The sequence below is a fragment of the Macaca fascicularis genome, chromosome 6 (assembly GCF_037993035.2).
Source record: "Macaca fascicularis isolate 582-1 chromosome 6, T2T-MFA8v1.1".
Lineage (NCBI taxonomy): Eukaryota > Metazoa > Chordata > Mammalia > Primates > Cercopithecidae > Macaca > Macaca fascicularis.
The window spans coordinates 117,006,121-117,026,622 of record NC_088380.1 but is presented as its reverse complement, the minus strand read 5'-3'; the positions used below and the strand labels follow the sequence as shown (position 1 = coordinate 117,026,622).

At 35.5% G+C, this 20,502-nt stretch overlaps 1 protein-coding gene and 1 long non-coding RNA gene across 15 annotated transcripts in view; one reads left to right on the top strand and one right to left on the bottom strand.

Annotated features, from left to right (window-relative positions):
* LOC102115922 (uncharacterized) overlaps positions 1-20,502 on the bottom strand; it is a 329,390-nt gene that overhangs the window by 59,067 nt on the left and 249,821 nt on the right. The gene's annotated exons all lie outside the window — the stretch shown is intronic.
* The window catches only part of TMEM232 (transmembrane protein 232), a 316,396-nt gene that overhangs the window by 163,093 nt on the left and 132,801 nt on the right, over positions 1-20,502 (top strand). The gene's annotated exons all lie outside the window — the stretch shown is intronic.

Sequence of the window (20,502 nt, the reverse complement as noted above, 5' to 3'; positions counted from 1 at the left end):
GATATTATACTATATATAAATCAACCTGTATCAGCTAGCCTTCTAAATTATAATTTAGAAGCTTAAAGGGCATCCTGTAGTTAGTGAGAGGATGTAAGAACTTCTATTTTTATATTTTGGGTAATAACACATTAAACAACTACCATATTAAAGTAAAAACACACAGAAACATCTGTTTTTTTCAATGCTGTATCCCAATACACACAATAAGTGCTCAATAAATATATGTTGAATGAACAATCCAAATGGGTTCCCTTTAAATATTAAAATACATGCTATAACTATGTTTAATAATTAAATTTAATATTGATGAAATTAATGGCAAAATTATTTTAAGATAAAAATAAAAATCAATAATTTTATTATTAAAAATAACAAAATTAAAGAGTAACCTCTGCAATTCTTTGGAAATTAAACATGCTTTGATAAATGATATGGTTTGTCTATGTCCCCACCCAAATCTCATCTTGAATTGTAGCTCCTGTAATCCCCATGTGTCATGGAAGGTACCTGCTGGGAGTTAATCAAATCATGGGAGTGGGTTTTTTCCCATGTTTTTCTCATAATAGTAAATAAGTCTCATGAGATCTGATGGTTTTATAAAGACAATTTCCCTGCACACGCTCTCTTGCCTGTTGCCATGTAAAACATGCCTTTGCTTCTCCTTCACTTTCCACCATGATTTTGTGGCCTCTCTAGGCATGTGGAAATGTGAGTCCATTAAACCTCTTTTTCTTTATAAATTACCCAGTCTTGGGTATTTCTTCATAGCAGTATGAAAATGGACTGATGCAGTAAATTGGTATTGATAGAGTGGAGTGCTGTTGTAAAGATACCTGAAAATGTGGACACAACTTTGGAACTGAGTAACAGGAAAAAGTTGGAACAGTTTGAAGAGCTTAGAAGAAGATAGAAAAATGTGGAAAAGTTTGGAACTTCTAGAGATGTGTTGAATGGCTTTCACCAAAATGCTAATAGTGATGTGGACAATGAAGTCCAGAATGAGGTGGTCTCAGATGAAGATGAGGAACTTGTTGGGAACTGGAGTAAAGGTCACTCTTGCTATGCAAGGAGACTGGCAGCATTTTGCTCCTGCTCTAGAGATCTAGGAACTTTGAACTTGAGAGAGATAATTTAGGGTATCTGGCAGAAGAAAATTCTAAGTGACAAAATGTTCAAGAGGAAGCAGAGCATAAAAGTTTGAAAAATTTTCAGCCTGCATCCCATTTTTTGGGAAGGAATTCAAGCCTGCCACAGAAATTTGCATAAGTAGCAAGGAGCCAAATGCCAATGACCAAGCCAAAGGGGAAAATGTATCCAGGATATGTCAGAGACATTCCCAGCAGCCCCTCCCATCACAGTCCTGGAGGCCTAGGGGGGGAAAAAATGGTTTCCTGAGCTGGGTCCAGGGCCCCCCTGCTTACCGCCGTGCATCCCAGCAACTCTAACCATGGCTAAAAGGGGCCCAGGTACAGCTCAGGATGTGGCTTCAGAGGGTGCAAGCCCCAAGCCTTGGCAGCTTTCATGTGGTATTGGTCTTGCAGGTGTGCAGAAAACAAGAATTGAGGTTTGAGAACCTCTGTCTAGATTTCAGAAGATGTATGGAAATGTCTGGATGTCCAGACAACAGTTTGCTTCAGGGGCAGAGCCCTGATGGAGAACCTCTGCTAGGGCAGTGTGAAAGGGAAATATATGGCTGGAGTCCCCGCACAGAGTCCCCACTGGGGCACTACCTAGTGGAGTTGTGAGACGAGGGCCGCCATCCTACAGACCCCAGAATGGTAGATCCACTGACAGCTTGCATTCAATGCCAGCCCATGAAAGCAGACGGGTGGGGCTGTCCCCTGCAAAGCCACAGGGGACAGAGCTGCCCAAGGCTGTGGTAGCCCACCTATTGCATTAGCATGATCTGGATATGAGACATGGAGTCAAATGAGATGATTTTAGAACTTTGAAGTTTCATGACTGCTCTATTGGATTTCGGACGTGCATAAGGCCTGTGACTTCTGTTTTGGCCAATTTCTCCCATTTGGAATGGCATATTTACCCAATGCCTGTACCCCCATTGTATCTAGGTAGTAACTAACTTGCTTTTGATTTTACAGGTTCATAGGTGGAAGAAATTTTCTTTGTTTTAGGTGAGACTTTGGACTCGGACTTTTGAGTTAATGCTGGAACGAGATAAGACCTTGGGGGACTGTTGAAAGGGTATGATTATATTTTGAAATATGAGGACATGAGATTTGGGAGGGGCCATGGGTGGAATTGTATGGTTTGGCTGTGTCCCCACCCAAATCTCATCTTTAATTGTATGGCCCATAATCCCATGTCCAGGGAGAGACCCAGTGGGAGGTAATTGAATCATGGGTATGGGTTTTTTTCCACATTGTTCTTGTGATAATGAATAAGTCTCACAAGATCTGATGGTTTTATAAAGGCCAGTTCCCCTGCACATGCTTTCTTTCCTGATGCCATATAAGCTGTGCCCTTGCTCCTTTTTCAACTTCTGCCATGATTGTGAGGCCTCTGCAGCCGTGTGGAACTGTGAGGCCATTAAACCTCTATTTCTATATAAATTACCTAATCTCAGGTATTTATTCATAACATAAAAATGGGGTAATACAATAAATACTAGAAAGGAATTAATTAATCTATTTGTAAGCACTAGCCATTGTTTTGTGTGCTAGCAATACAGTTTTAGACAAGCAGATAAATATTGTTTTAAATATAAAGTTTGGATCAAGGAGACTGACAATAAACTTGCAAATTAATGAATTAAAATATCAAATGGTGCTATCTATACTATGAAGAAAACAAAACAGGGCAAAGCTACTGGAATGGGATCAGCTAGAGTAGGGAGTGGATGTTTCAGTTGGAGCAGCCAGAGAAAGGTTTCCAATGAGGCATTATTTGAAATGAGACCTAAATAATAAGAAGGAAGTATCCATAAAAAATATACCCTGGTAGTGAGTTTATGGATACAAAAATGTGTCCTACAAAATGTGTCCTCTAAGAAAATAATTAGTTTGGTGTGTTAAGAGAGCAAGAAGACCATGTGTGCTGGCCTCTGGTAAGGGAAGGAAAGAGTGGTAAGAGATGCAGGTGGGCAAGGAGAGTTGTTTTAAGATGGCAATAGTAGCATATAAGTAGTAAGCTCTGGGAATAATTTTTTAAATGTTTGTAAAAAATAAGAAAAAGTTTCAGTGGGAAGTACATTTAGAAAATTAAAGCATGCTATAAAAAGCATAGAACTGATAAATCCTAAAATTGTTTCCTTGGGTAAAATAAAAATAATACATAAACTGTTTTAGACTAGCTAATATAATGGAAAAATGAGGGAAACTTTTATTAATCACAAAATCCAGAGGGTAAAGGGAATGTGATTATAAGAAAGTAATTTGAAAATGATTATAAAAGGATCAGTTTACAACTGTATGCTAATATATGTGAAAATATAGTACAATAAATGATTTTCTAAGAAAATATAAATGATGAAAATGGATTGAAAAAAGGATATAAAAATCTTAACAAACAAGATTTAGAGAAATTTGCAAGTGACCTACTAGATTTGTTCATATGAATATCAAGGACAAGACGAAGATATTCATTAGTATCGCTAATATTTAACATAGTTATTGACACACTAACCTGTGCACTCATATTTAGCAGGTAACTGAATATATGTTGGGTCATAACTGGAGAATGTTTAAATCAAGTTTGTCGTACCAAAGCAGTAGGTGAGAGTAGCTTAAACACTTGGGAACAGAGAAGAAAATAATTCAGTTTAAATTCCAACTCCATACAATATCTTTATACAGATGAGACTTGGAACAAGTTATTCCTCAGCCTTAGTTTTCTTTTTTTTTTTTTTTTTTTTTTGCGATGGGGGGGAGTATTTCTAATGCTCACAGACAGGAATAGTAACTGAAAATCACATAAGAGACAGGAAAGCTGAGTGATTTTGAGAGCACAGACCTACAGCAAAGGTTGCCTGGGTTCAAATGGCTGTTCTACCACAGAATATCTAAGTGACCTTGGGCATATTTTTACCTCAGTTTCTTTCTCTGAAAATGGGGCTAAGAATAGTATCTAATGCATAGGCTTGTTATGATGACTAAATGAATTCATGTTATAAAACATTTAAAGTTTTTGGTAAATAAATAAAATATACTGAGATGAAAGTTATTTGTTATAGTCTAAGTTATATTACTTCTCAATATTTCTAGAGATTATGATTTATTATTGTGCTGTTAGAACTATAAGAGGAGAACATTTGCTTTTAATAGAAAAAAATTCAACAGCAAATGTTGATGAATTTCAGCTGAAGAAAGTGAAAATAACATAGCAAAATATTTGGAGGAAGTAGAGATAAGTAAGCTATGAAGTAAACCAATGAATTTTTTTTTTTTTTTTTTTTTTTTTTTTTTGAGACAGAGTCTCGCTCTGTCTCCCAGGCTGGAGTGCAGTGGCACGATCTCCACTAACTGCAAGCTCCACCTCCCGGGTTCACGCCATCCTCCTGCCTCAGCCTCCCGTGTAGCTGGGACTACAGGCGCCCGCCACCGCCCCCGGCTAATTTTTGTATTTTTAGTAGAGACGGGGTTTCACCGTGTTAGTCAGGATGGTCTTGATCTCCTGACCTCGTTATTGTGGTGGTTTCTTACAGGTGTGCTAACTGAGGCAAGCTACAAATCTTCATGAAACTATGAGATAGCAGGCTTGAAAAAAGTTTACAACATTGATGAAGTAGACATAGTTTAGGGATTTCACTAGTGGCTTTATTTATCTGTTTCTAAAATAGGTAGGGAAAAATTGGGTTGGTATTTTCTTTTCAGGCAATGAGAATAGGTGGCCATCCTGATCTCTACAGGTCCAGCACTTGCCATTCCCCTGACTAAGCAGCCTGAAGAGAAGAGTTGATTTGTGGGAAGAGTAATTGTTCTGTTCTGGGTTTATGCCTTTTGGAGACATATATGAGTATGCTGACCAAGTGTTTTCCAATTTGCCCAAGTTAGCATGGGTTCATGACTGTTGTCCCAGCTTTCTCACTAGTAGTAAATTAATTCACTTTCAAAAGTTTCTCAATTTGGATGGCAAATTATTAATTTATGTTACTTTTAAGTTTTCCATTACACAATATGTTGCAAATCTGGACTTGCCAATACTAAACTCTTTTTGTTAAAGTTTAAATATATTTTACAGCTTCTTGCTTTTTCTAGCTCTGATTGAATGAACATATATATTTTTCTTCATATTCAAAGAAAACCATTTTGAAATTGGCCATTCATTCTTCATAAAATACACATGATTTTTCCAGTGATGCTTTATCCATATGGCATCCTATGATATTTCAGAGTGCCAACAAACACTTTTTTTTCTTATGTCTTATTTTGAGGCAAGTTAATCTGTTTGTAATCAGGAAATACACATTTTTTCTGTCATTGAAAATTTCTGGTTATTTCTAGCTTTCACAGGTGCAATTATCCTAATATTCCTAATGTCCTGTTTTTAGATAATAATTATGGATACAATTAATGTTAATAGGTAGGAAGGGCAATTAATAAATTTACTCTGCCCAGTTTATTATCAAAGCATATGGATGGGCCATTACTGGCAACCCCAAATATCTATACTCTATATACTTCATAGAAAATAAAACCCTAAACTCTTTGTTTTTTAACCGTAAGTACAATTTGGAATAATAATCATCAAGGAGTATTATCTAAACATAAGAAATTCATGATTTTCTACAGATATTTTGGGTATTTTTTTGTTTTTCACAGAAAAAGACAATCACAGAGCTGCCCACTTGAATCATAGTGTCTTGAATTTCATGGACGCGCTTTTATGCAACTGTGCTTCAGCTTTATCCTTGGTTTTGTATTAAGAGCCCCAAAATAAAAGAAAAACAAAGAAAATTAATATATTTATTTCAGTGATGGCCACTATATCGCCCAATATCCCCATTATTGGGATTTAGGAAATAAATCCTCTTTAGTCTCATGCACTCTATGAACCTTATCACTAATTTTGTGTAAACTGTTTGTGGGACCTTAACAAAATTATAGCCTAATTTTTGAACAATTCTAACAGAAATAGAAAATGGAATATAGTCACCTCACCCAGCCTTATTCTTTTCTTTTTATTCTATTTCCATGATTCTTTCAATTACTTGTATTACTCTCTAGTCTTATAACTATTTTTATATGCTACTGTCAAATCACAAATGGATTATACTGTAACTAAGTCAACTCAAATTTATCATTTCTATAATTAGAATTCTATTTATATGCCATTTTCAGAGCCAATCATTTGATATAAGATATTCTTTTTTCTTCAAGATTTTAGTAAATATCTATAGATAATTACATTTGAAATTCATAAGTCAATCAGACATAGCAAATATATTTTAGATATTAGATACCAGCAAAGACCTCATTACTTGAGTAGTCAGCGCTGAGAATTAAAGAATAAACAAACACATAACCACTATCTGTGCTAATTTGTTTTCAATGCTTAGTCACAAGACATTTAAAGGGTGTTTTCGTTCATTTTAAATATCAAATGAAGGGGAGAAGTTATCTTTTCTCACAGACAAATCTAAATCAGAAATTGTCTAAAAGCAGTTATATTGATTTAGGCATAGTATATGTTTAAGAAATATGTTTAATTTGCATTGAATACATTAACTAAAACACACAGTTAACTCTATGCCTATTTTATTTAAAAGTTAGAGATGGAGACATTTGGATTATTAAACAATAGCCATATGATTTATGGACATAAATGATAAAGTATTTAACCTAGTGACTTTGAAAAAAATTACTTAATTTAGTTTGAATTCCCTTACTTAATATTAAGACACTACAGATACATAAAGTACAAAATTATATAAAATTTTTCACCAAAATCAGTAAAAATATGAAATAAATATTTATTGAGTATTTACTGTGTCTATTCAGCCTAGCTGAATTCTATGCAAGATGCAAAGAAGTGTAAAACATAACCTTTACACATAAGCTTTACTGTCTCATCCAGAAAGCACATTCTCCAGAAATAGACAAAGATTAATACAAAGAGGACATAATATATGTGGCTAGCCGCATCAAAGTTCATGGCACTCAGTAGGAGCCCAGATAAATGTTTGATCCATAACTTTTTTTTTAATATTAGTGGGAATGTAATATTGTCCTCTTCAAGTATTAAATAGTACTTGAGGTGGAAATTTAAACTATAAGTTGGATTACATGATGCAAAGTGGCAGGGTCAAAGAGCATCTTGCAGATAAGAAAATGTCTTGAGCCATGCAGAAATAAGAACACTGTGAAAAGAACATTGTAGGTTGACTTGCCTAGTTGAGAAAATAGCTTGGACTGAGTACTCGTGGGCATTAAATCTGGAAGGTTTGTGTCGATTGCCAGGCTAAGGTGATGGAGACTTAGGTGGTTTCATGGCAACAGAAATACTAAGTGGAGGAATTAGTTGTGTGGGAAAATTGTTGGTTCTAATTGAATTTTAATTGTTTGGTAATTTATGTTGGGTAAAACTTATATGTACAATTTCCTATAACTTTTTAAAATAATGAATTATTGCTTTGGAACTCACAGTATGTTGTTAGACTAATTATTCCCAGTTTATTCAATGCTCTCTACAACCACAACTTGCATCATTCCCTCCACAGTCAAATTCTTGGCTTGACTATATTATTTGATTTACATAATAGGCTATAGCAAATCTTATACAAGGAGATATTTAAAAAATATTTACACATTGGGGTCTTTCCTCTCTTATTCTCTTGGAATCCAGTAACTGCCATGTCAATAAGTGCATTATCCAGCTGGAAGATGACAGACAATGTGGAACAGACACGCCATTTTAACCAATTTACTCCCATCCACAACCCAAGCCAGTCCCCAACTGACCTAAACTCTGACCACAGACACAAAAATAAACTCAGCTCAGACCAGCAGAACCATTCTCTGTTCCCAGCTCAAATTGCTGACCTGGGAAACTATGAGCTAAATAAGTGGTTGTGTTAAGCCTCTTAGTTTTTGGTGATATTTTTACATGCAAAAGAGTTTTTGATAGAAAGCTGCATAAATGGGATTTCAGTCTGCTATATTCTTCAATGTGAATATTGTTTCTTTCATATGTATCATGTTTAAAAAGACATTTATAATGTTGCTAAGATTTGATATTCACTGTATGCCACATGATACACAGTTTATCTGCATTAGTTACTTGATTCTCCTAAAACCATATTTATATTTTTTTTATACTCACACATATACACACACATTATGGTCTTGATCTTACAGCTGAGGAAATTGAAACTTTAAATAAGAACAGTTTTTTTTTGTTTTTTTTTTTTGCAAGGCGAAGTAACTTGACTATGGATACATAGCTAGCTATCAGCAGTGCTTGAATTCAAACTCATATGTGCTACTTTGATGGCCAGTGCTCTTAAACATTTTTCCCAGTGAGTTATTCCCCATATGAAATTCTTGAGTTATTTTAAGAAAATCTACAAAAGCAAAAAATGAATATTAATAAGGGTAACAAGAAGATAAAAAGGATTGTTAATGTTTCTTACTACATAAATTTTATGTAATAATTTTGCTTCTGGCTTCATTATATTTCCTTACCACTTTTTCTTTGTTCTGATTCTTCATTTACATTTTACTCTGCTATAGTACCTATGGCCCTCTGTACGTTGCTTTATAATTTTAATAAAATGGTAAATACACATGCACAGATAAAATAATGGATGATTAAAGCTGGGATTATAACCAGGTATGAAAATATGAGAAGATCTGAAGGGCTAAATTTTTTTTTTCAGATTTATTGGCTGGAGCTGGGTAGCATAGCGTTCACCTGACTGTAGATCTGGGCTCAGCATGGATTGCTGGACAGCCAGTCTCATTGATATAATGTGAAAAAGTCATTGTGATTTAAATTTGCATTTTCTCAGCGATACAAATATAGTTGAGTATCTTTTCACTTTTGATTCACCATTTAAATTTTCTCTTTAGTGAATTGCCAGCTCAAAAATTGTTTCTTTTTTCTCTTGGGTTTTCTATTTTATCAGTTGTTTGGAGATCTTTGTAAATTCTGGATATAACTTCTTTCTTTAATGATTAGTCAACACTACTTTTGTTGCTATTGCTGAAATTGTTCCAGCTTTGGCCATTGGAAAAATTTTCAGTTTGTTCCTTGTGAACCTTTCACATTATCCTAATCATTGTGTTGATAGAATGTAGGATATATTCAATTTCAAGCTATTATGAATAATCGTGCTATAAACATTTTTGTAATATCTTATGATGAAAATGTTTATGTATTTCTGGTTGACCCATATGAAATGGCTGACATTCAAATGGCTTTTGTTGTCCAAAACTGTAATTTCATATGGCTCAATCTAGTATTGGGTATGGAAGAGGAGAATGACTGGATCATATGGAAGGCCTATATTAAACCTTAATAGCTCATGCCAAATAGCTTTTTGAAGTGTTTGAAAGTTCTTGTTGCTACACAACTGTTATGGGTTGACATGTGTAGCTCTCAAAAAGATATATTACAGTCCTAATTCTACTATCTCAGAATGTGAATCAAATTTGGAAATAGGGCCATTGTAGTTGTAATTAGTTAAGACAAGGTCATACTGGAGTAGATGGGCCCCTAATCCAATCAGATTGGTGTCTTTTAAGAAGGCAATCATGTGAAAATAGACACAGGGATAGAGCCATGTGGAGACAGAGGTAAAGAATGGAGTGATATGTTTGCAAGCCAAGAAATTTCAAGTATTTTCAGCCATCACTAGAAGCAAGAAGAGAGGCGTGATTCTTCCTCAAAGCCTTCTGAAAGAACCAGCCTTATCGACACCTTCCTTTCAGACTCCTAACCTCAGAAATGTGACATGATAAACTTCTGTTCTTTAAGTCACACATTTTGTGGTACTTTGTTCTCACAGCACCAGGAACTAATATATAATCCTTACCAATACAAAAAAAATTTCAGCCTGTTTAATGTAGACATTCTGATGGATGTATAATAGTTTTCATTATAGTTTTAATTTGCATTCACTTGTGACTAACGAAGCTGAGCATCTTTTTGTTTGCTTATTGGCCCTTTTGATATTCTCTTGTATAAATTGCCTACTAGAAATTTTGTCCCATTTTTAATTGGAATTTTTTCCTTTTTAATTTGTGGGAATTTTTGTATATATTATAAACCAGCTCTTTGTTGGTTTTAAAATATTTTCTTCTACTTTTTAGTTGCTTTTCATGCTATTAATAATTTAATTTCATGAATAGAGCTTTAAATAAATTTAATAGAGCTATTAAATAAATCTGACAAAATGCCATTCATTTTATCAAATTTATCCCTTATTATTAGGGTTTACTTGTATACTATTTAAGAAATATTTTCCTACCCCATGGTCAGAAAGATATCTTTCTATATTATCTGTTGGGAAAAATGGTTAAGATTAGGATTAGGTTTACAATTGATCTGAAATTGATTTTCTTTTTTTTTTTTTTGTATAATGTAAAGTAAAACTCTATTTTTTTTTTTTTTTTGTGATTATCCAATTGACCCAGAAGCATACATTAAAAACTCTGTAAAGGGGAAGAGCCACAATGGTTGACTAGATGTAGTTAGGAAGACCTTCTTTCACGAAGTTACTAGACCATTAAGAAGATTGGCATATTCTGAGCAGATCTTTGGAAGATGTAAGAGTGGACAGAGGAAGAATGCAGACCTTGAGCAGCTGGGAGGAAACTGGGAACCCTGCATGGGATTGCCAAGAAACAGGACTCATTCCTGGCCCCAGAGGGCCCCGAGAGGTGGGGTGAGTTTAACAGGCATGGGTTAGCCCACTCTTGCCATGGACCTACAGAATCCTAGCTACAGGAGACCCCATAATCCCCACGGACATTTGAGCTGGCAGAGATAGTTGCTTGGAGAGTTGGAAGGGTGTTGGCAGTGGATTTGGTGTGAGAATGGCTGTAGTGGAAAATGGCCAGGGATGCCCATCCTCCAAAGTTTACCATGCTTCTCTAGGTGTCTTTGGCCTTTGTTGACTGTTGGACTTGTACAGAACAGGGCTATCTTACCTGTGGGATGAGACTAGTCTTATCTGAGCATCCCTTTGTCTGCTGGCCTCTCCCCGGGTCCCTGCCTTACCACATTCACTTGCAGTGCAGCCTCAGATGCTTAACTGAGGTGCTTCTTAGAGGGTACCACCGTAGCTCCTTTGCCTGAAGACCCTGCCTAATAATTGGAGAGTTCTGCAGATGGGCTTCCAGTAACACCCACTTAGAGCCTTCCCCTACTGCTCTGCTGGTTATGCTTTCACCTACAGCTTTTCTCTACTGATATTCTGGCATGAATGTGCACATGGACCTCACTGCCACACAACCATTGGTGCACATGTACATGTACAGACCTTTCCATATCACTGCCCTGATGCTACTGGTACATAAGAGTGGGCCCCACTGCTACCACCCCAATGAAGCACTTCTGCTGGCATCCCCCATCAGAATGATGTTGCCAGCAGACCAGACCAGAAACACCTTGGCCACTCTAACACAACAGGCACCCAACTTCAAGTAGCTAGAGAACAGAGGCATGGGCATGGTCCCAGCCACCTAGGGTTAGAGCATATAGCCCACAATTGCTGGTCTGCGCTTTGGCTACCTGAAATAATTCAGAAACAAAACAAGTTAATGGGACCAAACATATACCACAATTAAACCATCAAGGAAAACAAAATATAAAAGCAAAAGCTGATCCAAAGCACAGCAACTTCAAAGATTAAAGAAACATCACACCACACAAATAAGAACCAGTACAAGAACTCTGGCAACTCAAAAAGCCAGAGTGTCTTTGATACAGTTTAGATCTATGTCCTCACCCAAGTCTCATGTTCAATTGTAATCCTCAGTGCTAGATATGGGGCCTGATGGGAGGTGATTGGATAATGGAAGAGATTTCTAATAGTTTAGCACCATCCCCCTAGTATTGTTCTTGTAACAGAGTTCTCATAAGATCTGATTGTTTAAAAGTGTGTAGAACTTCCCTTCTTTTTCTCTTTCTCCTTCTCCAGCCATGTAAGATATGCCTGCTTCCCCTTTTCCTTCCACCATGATTGTAAATTGTGTGAGGCCTCCCAAGAAGCCAAGCAGAAGTTACTATGCTTCCTGTATAGCCTGCTTAACCATGAGCCCATTGAACCTCTTTTCCTTATAAATTATCCATCTCAGGTATTTCTTTATAGCAGTATGAGAATGGATCAACATTAGTCTTCTTACCTCCAAACTACCACACTAGCTCTATAGCAATGGTTCTTAACCAAACTAAAATGGCTGGAATGTCAAAGATAGAATTCAGAATCTGAATGACCAAGGAGATCAACAAGATTCAGGAGAAAGTTGAAATCCAATCTAAGAAATCTAAGGAATTCAGTAAAGTGATATATGAGCTGAAAGAGGAAATAACCATTTTAAGAAAGAACAAAACTGATCTGATAGAGCTGAGAAACTCACTAGAAAAATTTTATAACATAATCAGAAATATTAACAGCAAAACAGATCAAGCTGAGGAAAGAATCTTGGAGCTCAAAGATGAGTTCTTCAAGTCAACTCAGTCATACAAAAATATATAAAAGAGAATAAAAATAATGAACAAAACCTCCAAGAAATATGGAATTATGTAAAGAGAACAAACCTATAACTTATTGGCATCCCTGAAAGAGAGGGAGGCAAAGCAAACAGCTTGGAAAACATATTTAGAGGTATTGCCAATGAAAATTTCCTTAACCTCACTGGAGAGGATGATATTCAAATTCAGAGCACCTATGTGAGATACTATTCAAGATGACCATCATCAAGACTCATAGTTTATCAGATTCTCCAAGATCAATGTAAAAGAAAAAATGTTAAAGGCAGCAAGAAAGAAGAGTCAGGTCACTTACCAAGGGAACCTCAACAGGCTAACAGCAGACCTTTCAGCAGAAACCCTACAAGCCAGAAGAAATTGGGAATCTATATTCTGCATCCTAAAAGAAACAAAATTCTGTCAGGCGTGTAATCCCGAGGCTGAGGTGGGTGGATCACCTGAACTCAGGAGTTCAAGATCAGCCTGGGCAACAGTGCAAAACTCTGTCTCTACTCCAAATACAAAATATTAGCTGGGCGTGGTGGTGCATGCCTGTGGTCTCAACTACTCAGGAGGCTATGGTGGGAGGATTGCTTGGTCCTGGGAGGCAGAGGTTGCAGTGAGCCGAGATTATGCTACTGCACTCCAGCCTGATTGACAGATTGGAATGCCTGAGAGAGAGAGGAAGGAAGGAAGGAAGGGAGGGAGGGAGGGAGGGAGGGAGGGAGGAAGGAAGGAAGGAAGGAAGGAAGGAAGGAAGGAAGGAAGGAAGGAAGGAAGGAAGGAAGGAAGGAAGGAAGGAAGGAAAGAAAGAGAAAGAGAAAGAGAAAGAGAAAGACAGAGAGAGAGAAAGAGAAAGAGAGAAAGGGGGGGAGGGGAGGAAGGGAGAGAGGGAAGGAAATTCCAACCAAGAGTTTCGTATCTAACCGAACTAAGCTTCATAAGTGAAGGAGAAATAAAATCATTTTCAGACAAGTGAATACTAAGGGAATTTGTTGCCACCAGACCTGCCTTACAAGAAGTCCTTCAGGGAGTGCTAAACATGGAAATGAAAGACTGTTACTGCGCACTACAAAAATGCCTTAAGTACTTAGACTATTTATGCCATAAAGCAACAACACAATGAAGACTACCCAACAACTGGCTAACAACACAATTACAGGATCAAATCCACACATATCAATATTAACCTTGAATTTAAATGGACTAACTACCCCACTTAAGAAGTACAAAGTGGCATAAAGAAGAAAGACCAACTGTATGCTGTTTCAAGAGACCAGTCTCACATGCAAGGATACCTATAGGTTCAAAGTGAAAGGATGGAGAAAGGCCTATCAAGCAGATGGAAAATTAAAGAACAGCAGGGGTTGCTATTCTCATTTCAGGCAAAACAGATTTTAAACCAACACTGATAAAAAGGAAAAGAAAGGCATTATGTAATTATAAAGGGATCAATTCAACAAGAAGACTTAACCATCCTAAATACATATTTACCCAACACTCATGCACCCAGATTCATAAAACAAGTTCTTAAAGAACTACAAAAAGACTTAGATAACCACATGAAAATAGTGAGAGACTTCAACATTCCACTGACAGATCATCAAGGCAGAAAACTTAACAAAAATATTCAGGACCTAAACTTGACACTTTACCAAAAGGACCTAACAGAAATCTACAGAGCACTCCATCAAACAACTCCAGAATATACATTCTTCTTATCTGCATATTGCACATACTCTAAAATAGACAAGGTGCTTGGCCATAAAGCAATTCTCAACAAATTAAGGGAAAAATACAAAATCATACCAATTACACTCTTAGAGAATAAAAATGGATATCAATACCAAGAAAATCTCTCAAAACCATACAATTACAAGTAAATTAAGCAACCTCCTCCTAAATGATTTTTGGGGGAACAATGAAATTAAAGCAGATATCAATAAATTTTTCAAAACTTATGAAAACAAAGATACAACATACCAGAATCTCTAGGACATAGCTAAAGCGGTGTTAACAGGGAAGTTTATAGCACTAAACACCCACATGAAAATGTTTAAAAGATCTCAAATTAACAACCTAACATCACACCTAGAGGAACTAGAAAAACAAGAGCAAACCAACCTCAAAGCTAGTAGAAGAAAATAACCAAAATAAGAGCTGAACTGAATGAAATGAAGATGCAACCCTCCCTCAAATAAAACCCCCAAAATCCATACAAATGATCAACAAAACGTCTATGCACACAAACTAGAAAACCTAGAAGGAATGGATAAATTCCTGGAAACACACAACCTCCCAAGGTTGAACCAGGAAGAAATCAAAACCCTACATAGACCAATAATAAATTCTAAAATTGAATCAGTAGTAAATAACCTAACAACTACAAAAAGCCTTAGACCAGATGGATTCACAACCTGATTACACCAGATGTAAAAAGAAGAGCAGGCATCAATCATATTGAAACTATTCCAAAAAATTGAGGAGGAAGAAGTACTCCTCTTTACCTCATTCTATGAGGCCAGAATCATTCTGATACCGAAACCTGGCAAAAACAAACAGAAAAAGAAAACCTCAGGTCAATATCCCTGATGAACATTGACCCAAAATCTTCAACAAAATACAATCCTAACACATCAAAAAGATAACCCACTATGATCAAGTAGGGTTTTGTATTAGTGAGGGTTCTCTAGATGGAAAGACCTAATGGAATAGATATATATGTATCTAAAATGCAGTTTATTAAGTTTTAACTCACATGATCACAAGGTCCCACAACAGGCCATCTGTAGGCTGAGGAACAAGGAGAGCCAGTCCAAGTTCCAAAACTGAAGAACCTGGAGTAGCGGGGAATTGGGGGCAGACAGCATCCAGCACGGGAGAAAAGTGTAGGCTGGGAGGCTAGGCCAGTCTCTCTTTTCACGTTTTTCTGCCTGTCTGTATTCTAGCCTTGCTGGCAGCTGATTAGATTGTGCTCACTCAGATTAAGGGTGGGTCTGCCTTTCTCAGCCCACTGACTCAAATGTTAATCTCCTTTGGCAACACCCTCACAGACACACCCAGGATCAATACTTTGTATCCTTCAAACCAATCAAGCTGACACTCAGTGTTAACCATTGCAGCTTTATTCCTGTGATGCAAGGTTGATTCAACATATGCAAAACAGTAAATGTGATTCGTCATAACAGAACTAAAAACAAAAACTACATTATCATCTTAATAGATGCAGAAAAGACATTCAATAAAATTCAACATCTCTTCATGTTAGGAACCCTCAGCAAACAAGGAATTGAAGCACATACCTCAAAATAAGAGTCATCTATGACTAATCCACAGTTAACAATATATTGAACAATTTACCTGAAAGCGTTTCCCTTGAGAAACAAAACAAGACAAGGATGCCCACTGTCACTACTCCTATGCAACATCATACTGGAAGTCCTAACCAGAGCAGTCAGGCAAGACATGAAATACAGCCATCCAAATAGGAAGAGAAAAAGTTAAATTACTTATCTTACAAGATGATATGACTCTATATCTAGAAAACCCATAGTCTATTTCCAAGGACTTTTAGATCTCATAAAGTACTTCAGCAAAGTTTCAGGATACAAAATCAGTGTACGAAAATCACTAGCATTCCTAAACACCAATAATATCCAAGCTAAAAGACAAATAAAGATGCAATACCATTCACAATAGTCACAAAAAGAATAAAATGAAAAGGAATACAGCTCAACAGGGGAAAAAAAAGATATGAACAAGAATTACAAAAGACTGCTAAAAGAAATCAGAAATGAGACAAATGGCAAAGCATTTCACACTCATGGATACAATGAATCAATAATGTTAAAATGGCCATACTGCCCAAAGCAATATGCTATTGAACTACCAATATTTTTTCACAGAATTAGAAAAAAAAATCTATCCTAAAATTCATATGGAACCATAAAAGAGCCAGAATAGCCAAAGCAATCCTAAAGAAAACAAAGCCAGAGGGATTACACTACCCAACTACAAACTATACTACAAGGCTACAGTAACCAAAACAGCATGGTACTGGTACAAAAACAGACACATAGACCAATGGAACAAGATAGAGAACCTAGAAATAAAGCTGCATACCCACAACCATCTGATCTTTGATGAAGTTGACAATAACAATGAGGAAGGGATTCCCTATTCAATAAGTGGTGCTAGGATAACTGGCTAGCTATATGCAGAAGACTGAAACTGGACCCCTTGTTATACCATACACAAAAATTAACTCAAGATTAATTAGTGACTAAAATGTGAGACCAAAACCTATAAAAACCCTAGAAGAAGACCTAGGGAATACCATTCTAGATATAGGCTCTGGCAAAGATTTATGCATGAATAGGTTTTCATTCTCTTATGTTTAATGATAAATTATATATTTGCAGATATACATTAAGTGTATGAAGATTTGAAATAGAGGTTTCATATTTCTCTTGAATATGAATATATAAGCTTGAATAAGTTTGAGTCATTATTATGAAATTTTACTTATTATTTCTACCAATGCTTCTTATATTAAAGCCTGATTTTTTCATATTAGTATATGTACATTAGCTGCCTATGGATTAACATTTGCATGAAATGTATTTTTTCATTGTTTCTTCTTAAGCTTTTTATGTCTTTATATAAGATACGTTTCTTTTAAGCATGGTATTTTTAACCACAATAGTTGAAAGACAATCTTCACCTTTTACTTGTATATTTACATGTAATGTAATTTTTGATATATATTGTTTTATTATTTAACCAACCTATTTTATTTTATCGAGGGCATTTTTCAGAAAGTCTTATTTTCTTGTATTAATCAAATATTTTTATCATTGCATTATTTTCTCTATTAGTTTGTTAGTAATTTGTTACTCTACATATTGTGGCTATTTTCAGAATTGCAATATGCCTCATTAATTTATTAGAGGCTAACCTAAATTATTACTTTTACCACTTACTTGAAAATTCTAGAATGTTAGAATATTTATTGTTTTACACATTTTATTTCTACTTGTATTTTTACTACTCTAAACATTATTATTGTTTTAGACAAGCCGAAATATATTTTGTTACTATCTTATTCTTCATTTCTTTCTGTATTTTTATGCCACTATGTATGTTCAATTTCCTTCTATGTGATGAACCTACTTATGCATATAGAATTTTAGGTTGACATATTTTTAGCATTTATAAATGTAAAGTCATTTATTTGGCTTCTGTCATTTCTGTTGAGAAATCAATTGTCAGCCAAATAGTTCTTCATTTTAAATTACTGTATTTTTTCATTTCTCTGGTTTTAGGGTTTCCCTGTTGGGCTTTTAGAAATGTTAATAAGATAAATCCAATGTAGTTCTGCTTGTATTTTTCTTGCTCAACATTTGCAGAGTATGTGAATACAGTGGGTTGATATTTTTTCATCAGTTCTGGAATATTCTTTGCCATGAAGTTTTCAAATACTACTTCCACTCCATTGTCTCTTGTTTTCTCTGAGATTTCTATTACAAAAATGTTAGACTTGGCAGGGCATGGTGGCTCACGTCTCTGATCCCAGCACTTTGGGAGGCCGAGGCAGGTGGATCACAAAGTCAGGAATTCAAGACCAGCCTGGCCAAGATTGTGAAACCCAGTCTCTACTAAAAAAAAAAGAAAAAAAGTGCAAAAATTAGCCAGGCGTGGTGGCAGGCACCTATAATCCCAGCTACTCGGGAGGCTGAGACAAGAGAATCTCTTGAATTCTGAGAGTGGAGGTTGCAGTGAGCCATGATCAGGCCACTGCAGTCCAGCCTGGGCACCAGAGTGAGACTCCATCTTAAAAAAAAAAAAAAGAGATTAGACTTTACACTCTGCCTTTTATTCTTAAGAAACACATTTCACTCAGTAAATGTTCAAGGCTTATTCATATTCTAGATTAGGGGTTGGCAAGCTTTTTCTTAAAAGGCAAAATAGTAAATGTTTTAGGCATTGTGGGCTCAGAGGCAAAATCCAAGTTATTATGTTGGTACTTTTAAAACCATTTAAAATGTAACCATTTATAAATGTAAAAATCATTCTTAGCTCTTAGGCTGTGGGGAAAAAAAAAAAAAAAAAGAAAGAAAGAAAAAGGCTGGATTTGGCCTGTGGGTGGTAGTTTGCCGAACCCTGTCCTAGATTATCTTAAGTGTTTTTTTTTTTTTTTTTTTTTTTACTGTAGCATTTCCATATATATTTTAAAATCAACTTGTCAAGTTCCATTTTTTAAAAAGCATGTCAACTTGATTTTTATTGGCTTTTCGTTGAATCTAGAGTGCTATTTGGTGGTAATTGATACATATCATTATAATGTATAATAGGTAATTCATGGATATTTACATCCTGCCACTTTTTAATTTCCATCAATAATGTTTTGTGTATTTCTAGCTGTTTGATATGTGTATTTTGTTGTAAAATATATATCATAAGGTTACAAATATATGTATATATAGAATTTGTACTGGTTTATACAAACATAATTTAGTTTTGTGTGTTAATCTTTTACTCACCAATCTTATTAAATTGTTTTTATAATCCAAAAGTTTATTTTTTACATAAAAATTCATGTTTTTTTGCAAGCATCATAAACATTTTTACATTTTCTTATCTTATTTTACTGGTTAGTCACTTTTAGTACAGGACTGAATACAAATGATGATGCTGGACATGTATGTTTTACGTGAGCCTCATAAGGAAGAGCTTTCAACATTTTCACATTACTTTTTTTTAAGAAATACCTCCCATAAATTAAAACTCACTTTTTCCAAGTTTAATAAGAACTTTTATTATGAATTCATATAGAATTTTACCAAATAAATTTCATGCATCTTTTGGTATGATTGACAGATTTTTCCATAATTCTGTTACTGTTGTAAATTATATTGTTTGATTTTCTTTTGTTGACCAATCGTTGCATTCCTGGAATAAAAATAACATGGGGATGATGTAAATATTTCTCTATTTGCTTTAATAATACTTTAACATTTTGCATTTGTATTCATGCATGTGATTGTTCCATAATATTTCTTTCTTATATTTTTAAGTTTTTATAGGAAAGTTATTCTTGGCTAATGAAGTGAATTGGGAAATTATATTTTTTTATTTTTTATTTATTTTTCTTGTTGTTTTTCTTTCTTTCTTTCTTTTTCTTTTTTTTTTTTTATTATACTTTAAGTTCTAGGGTACATGTGCATAACGTGCAGGTTTGTTACATATGTATACTTGTGCCATGTTGGTGTGCTGCACGCATCAACTCATCAGCACCCATCAACTCGTCATTTACATCAGGTATAACACTCAATGCAATCCCTCCCCTCTCCCCTCTCCCCGTGATAGGCCCTGGTGTGTGATGTTCCCCTTCCCGAGTCCAAGTGATCTCATTGTTCAGTTCCAACCTATGAGTGAGAACATGTGGTGTTTGGTTTTCTGTTCTTGTGATAGTTTGCTAAGAATGATGGTTTCCAGCTGCATCCATGTCCCTACAAAGGACACATACTCATCCTTTTTTATGGCTGCATAGTATTCCATGGTATATATGTGCCACATTTTCTTAATCCAGTCTGTCACTGATGGACATGTGGGTTGATTCCAAGTCTTTGCTATTGTGAATAGTGCCACAATAAACATATGTGTGCATTTGTCTTTATAGCAGCATGATTTATAATCCTTTGGGTATATACCCAGTAATGGGATGGCTGGGTCATATGGTACTTCTAGTTCTAGATCCTTGAGGAATCGCCATACCGTTTTCCATAATGGTTGAACTAGTTTACAATCCCCCCAACAGTGTAAAAGTGTTCCTATTTCTCCACA